The sequence below is a fragment of the Schistocerca piceifrons genome, chromosome 6 (assembly GCF_021461385.2).
Source record: "Schistocerca piceifrons isolate TAMUIC-IGC-003096 chromosome 6, iqSchPice1.1, whole genome shotgun sequence".
NCBI classification, from domain to species: domain Eukaryota; kingdom Metazoa; phylum Arthropoda; class Insecta; order Orthoptera; family Acrididae; genus Schistocerca; species Schistocerca piceifrons.
In genome coordinates this window covers 342,854,263-342,859,711 of record NC_060143.1, presented here as the reverse complement: position 1 = coordinate 342,859,711, position 5,449 = coordinate 342,854,263, and the positions used below count along the sequence as shown (strand labels likewise).

The 5,449-nt window shown below is 43.3% G+C and overlaps 1 non-coding gene across 1 annotated transcript; it reads right to left on the bottom strand.

Moving 5' to 3' along the window:
• Window positions 1–1,679: 1,679 nt before the first annotated feature.
• Trnap-agg lies at window positions 1,680–1,751 on the bottom strand. The gene has a single exon. It is a non-coding gene; the product is annotated as a tRNA-Pro (tRNA).
• Between the last annotated feature and the right edge of the window lie 3,698 nt (window positions 1,752–5,449).

Sequence of the window (5,449 nt, the reverse complement as noted above, 5' to 3'; positions counted from 1 at the left end):
CTTGAAATTAACAAATACTTAGCCCTAAATCCCCAGCTAGTTCTAAATGACCAATTGCAACTGAGCACATCACCACTCTTTAACTTTACACAATAAAATAAACCTGCTACTAACCAAAAAGTGTCCCAATAGTAAACAAAATTCACACCCCAATATAATGTAATATCCCTTATGTGTTTACATTCCTAACTGTAACTCATCTATAACAATGTAATATTTGGTATTTATTAATGTACAAGTTTTCTAATAACAAAATGTAACGCCCAAAGGAAACATCGCTGTTGTGCAACCAACAATTAGTGTTCAATGCAACTGTTCACAGAAAATACCAAAAAATTGTAATTTTTAAATTTTGCGTATTCTAAATAATTCTAATTGTTTTCGTACATGGTACTGACAAATCATAAAACGTGATTTGTTATGTTAAAGAACAGTTTTACAGAACAAAAAGTTAAAAGATCCGTTTGAAAATTCTGAAGACAATACCACAACAAAAGATCGTATGTAAGTGCGTTGTATCTTAGTCGAGAATGTTTGGTTCGTAAGAACACAAGCTACTTGTAAACAATAGCCAGTAGTCATCTGAAGATGACATCATAACCCGAAAACAAGTTCACAGGAATAAAAATCAGTAGAACAAAAAACCGCCTAAGTGATATTCAGCCCTCAGTACTTTTTTCAGTTACTTTCCGTACTACAATGTTGCTGCTCTTTCTGTGCATTGTCCAAGTCTCATAGAGGTATGTGACTTCGCAGAGATACATCATGCGAAAGCTATTAGGCTGGTGCGTTAGTTCGCGGCGCTTTAGTTTTGCGTGCTGGTATTCCGGTTGCTATGAGTTTATTTACCGACTGTCATTTTATCCGTAGTTCAGTGTTGCTACTTGAGTTTACATACTGTCACTTTTTAAATTTAGAGGCGGAGAGTGGAGCTGTGGACGTTAGAAAATGGAGTGCCAATTGGAAAAATCGCTACACTTCCGACATATTCTTCTGTTCGAATTTGACGATGGGCACCCAGAAACATTTGCGCCGTGTGTGGAGATAATATCAGTGGACAGAGCACGGCAAGAAAATGGTTTTCTCGTTCCAAGGAGTATCGTTTTGACGTTAGTGACACTTTGAGGAAGATCTTCGGGTTTGATGAAGACCGTTCAAATGCATTAATCCGCAATGATCCGCGTCAGTGTACTAGAGAACTGGCAAATGTGATGAACTGTGATGGTTCGACAATCGTGCGATATTTTCATGCAATGGAGAAGGTTTAACAACCATGCGTGTGGGTACCGCATGCTCTACGCCAAAATGACAAAAATCAGCAGGTGACCATATGTGCGTCTCTGCTTGCTTGTCATCGATTGCCTCGTGAACAACACCGACCATTTCTATCCTGTATCGTTACTTGTGACGAGAAATGGTATCTTTATGATAACATAAGGAAAAGAAGGGAATGGCTGAGCCCAAACGAAGCAGCAACTCCCCGAATGGCTGAGTCCAAACGAAGCAGCGATTCACCGTACAAAGACCTGCGCGCATCCACAAAAGATATCTTAATCGCCTTCACGCGTCAGACCAGAGTGTCAATTGCTCACATCAAATATGAAATTCATTTGATATTGACGGCGAGCTTTTTGCGCTGACTCAGCCACTGACGTGCGATCAGTTTGCACAAAACGCTAGGGCTCGTCCGGGATTTGAACCCGGGTCCTCCTGCACCCTAAGCAGGAATCATACCCCTAGACCAACGAGCCCTGTGGCACGGCTAATGACAATTATTCCAGTGCACTGGGTCCCTCGATGTCGTCCAGGGTGCTCTGGAAGTCTCGTGTAGGCTGGCGGGATGGGCGGCGCGAGTTCCCGCGGTCGGCGGCCTTCCTGGGCTATTGGTACCTTCATGTAGAGCTGCCGTTGGAGGAACAGCGGTGGTGTAGTTGAAACTTTTTTACTTAAATGAGTGTGGCTGTACTTAAATTGTTGAATGACTGAGACCCACAATATCCTAGCGCAACGCAATCTGACTGCTCAAAAAAAAAAAACCTGATTTCAAATAATTAATCTAAAAGAATGGGCCTGTCTAAAAAGAAATCCTAACAATAACCTATACATTTCATTAAGCACTTACCTCACAAAAATCTTCATTACGCGAACTACTGCAATACAGTGAGCGTCAATACTGCCAGCTAAATAAAAGATTCAAACTACTAAAGCTACTACCTACTAATTGGCATGTGGTTACCAAAGCAAAGATTGTTGCAAACCAAATAATGTATTTTTTACTTTAATAATGTGACATCCAGTTCAGACACTAATATAAATCGTCATTGACATCCAGTACAGAGGTATGTAATAATGAATAATATTCAGTCTCCAAGTCGTACAGATCGTTAGCCTATACTAACACTTCAGACCTCTACCCTCCATCAATGCTAACTTCTCACATCTAACATCCATCACTGCTGGCTGTTCGCCTCCAACTGCCCAACACTACTTCCATCACTGCTGGCGACTAACTTCCAACTGCGCAACACTACTGGCGATTAACTTCCAACAACGAGTTCAACCAGCCACAGAGTCTCTTACAAAGAAAGCGCAGTCAGAGATCAGAGATCCAATGCAAAGCACTACACAGCGCTGCCAACACAGAAGCAGCCCACTTACATACTGTACTAAGAATTATTTCCCTGAAGTGTAACCGTCAGTGTTGACATTTATTGTCAACAACTGAGATGTCTTGCAGACGCAATCCAAGAACAACGACTAGGATGACTGTGTGAAGTTTCGCTACTCCACGGTAACGTCCGCCGGCATTCTACTAGACTGACGAAACACACTGCAAAGGAGTAGAGTTGGGAAGTCATTGCGCACCCACCTTATTGTCCTGATATTGCACCCTTAGATTTTCACCTTTTCTGCTCTCTACATCTACATCTACATTAAATCTACATGTACATCTACATCTACATACATACTCCGCAATCCACCATACGGTGCGTGGCGGAGGGTACCTCGTACCACAACTAGCATCTTCTCTCCGTGTTCCACTCCCAAACAGAACGAGGGAAAAATGGCTGCCTATATGCCTCTGTACGAGCCCTAATCTCTCTTATCTTATCTTTGTGGTCTTTCCGCGAAATGTAAGTTGGCGGCAGTAAAATTGTAGTGCAGTCAGTCTCAAAACCTGGTTCTCTAAATTTCCTCAGTAGCAGTTCACGAAAAGAACGCCTCCTTTCCTCTAGAGACTCCCACCCGAGTTCCTGAAGCATTTCCGTAACACTCGCGTGATGATCAAACCTACCAGTAACAATTCTAGCAGACCACCTCTCTCAATCCGACCTGATACGGATCCCAAACGCTCGAGCAGTACTCAAGAATAGGTCGTATTAGTGTTTTATAAGCGGTCTCCTTTACAGATGAACCACATCTTCCCAAAATTATACCAAAGAACCGAAGACGACCATCCGCCTTCCCCACAAATGCCATTACATGCTTGTCCCACTTCATATCGCTCTGCAGTGTTACGCCCAAACATTTAATCGACGTGACTGTGTCAAGAGCTACACTACTAATGGAGTATTCAAACATTACAGGATTCTTTTTCCTATTCATCTGCATTAATTTCCATTTATCTATATTTAGAGTTATCTGCCATTCTTTACACCAATCACAAATCCTGTCCAAGTCATCTTGTATCCTCTCTATCGAGCAACTTTTAGGGAACTTCCTATCCGGTTGAAAATGCGCTCCGAACACGGCTCGACGAATTCTTCATCTCAAAACCATGTCATTTCTACAACAGTCGAATCGTAAAGTTACCCCGGCATTGGTAGACTGTTTTAAATAGTGAAGGAGAACATATTATTGATGACTAAAGTCTCTGTTATGTGTCATGTTATGTTCATTAAACATATTGAAAACATTATGATCGTATGCGCAGCAATGTATTTAGCACTGGAATATGACTAAGATATTTACTCTCTTTTAGCGGAATGTCTGTGTAGTAGTTAATTTCAAACGAAAAACAGTCCATTTCCACGGTCACTAGATAGAGATTTAGCTTGAAAGGGGAGGGGGGCAGCACCAAACGCTATGTCTCTTGTGCTGGAAAATTTTCTCCTACAAATCCTGCATATATCTCTGGTAAGTGTGAGGTAAAAGGTCGGTAGAATGCCAGGGAATACCACCTCCAACTGGACCACGCTTAGTAAAGTACACTACTGGCCATTAAAATTGCTACGCCAAGAAGAAATGCAGATGATAAACTGGTATTCATTGGACAAATATATTATACTAGAAATGACATGTGATTACATTTTCACGCAATTCGGGTACGTAGATCCTGAGAAATAAGTACCGAAAACAACCAGCTCTGGCCGTAATAACGGCCTTGATACGCCTGGGCATTGAGTCAAACAGAGTTTGGATGGCGTGTACAGGTACAGCTGCCCATACAGCTTCAAGACGATACCACAGTTCATCAGGAGTAGTGACTGGCGTATTGTGTCGAGCCAGTTGCTCTCCCACCATTGACCAAACGTTCTAAATTAGTGAGAGATCTGGAGAATGTGCTGGTCAGGGCAGCAGTCGAACATTTTCTGTATCCAGAAGGGCCCGTACAGGACCTGCAACATGCGGTCGTGCATTATCCTGCTGAAATGTAGGGTTTCGCAGGGATCGAATGAAGGGTAGAGCCACGGATCGTAATACATCTGAAATGAAACTTCAGTCAATGAGAACAAGAGATGACCGAGACGTGTAACCAATGGCACCCCTTAACATCACACGGGTGATACACCAGTATGGTGATGACGAATTCACGCTTCCAATGTGCGTTGACCGCGATGTCGCCAAACACGGATGCGGCCATGACGATGCTGTAAACAGAACCTGGATTCATCCGAAAAAATGACGTTTTGCCATTCGTGCACCCAGGTTCGTCGTTGAGTACACCATCGCAGGCGCTCCTGTCTGTGATGCAGCGTCAAGGGTAACCGCAGCCATGGTCTCCGAGCTGATAGTCATGCTGCTGCAAACGTCGTCGAACTGTTCGTGCAGATGGTTGTTGTCTTCCAAACGTCCCCATCTGTTGACTCAGAAATCTAGACGTGGCTGCATGATCCGTTACAGCCATGCGGACAAGGTGACTGTCATCTCGATTGCTAGTGATACGAGGCCGTTGGGATCCAGCACGGCGTTCCGTATTACCCTCCTGAACCCTCCGATTCCATATTCTGCTAACAGTCATTGGATATCGACCAACGCGAGTAGCAATGTCGCGATACGATAAACCGCAATCGTGATAGGCTACAATCCGACCTTTATCAAAGTCAGAAACGTGATGGTACGCATTTCTCCTTCTTGCACGAGGCATCACAAGAATGTTTCACCGGGCAACGCCGGTCAACTGCTGTTTGTGTTTGAGAAATCGGTTGGAAACTTTCGTCATGTCAGC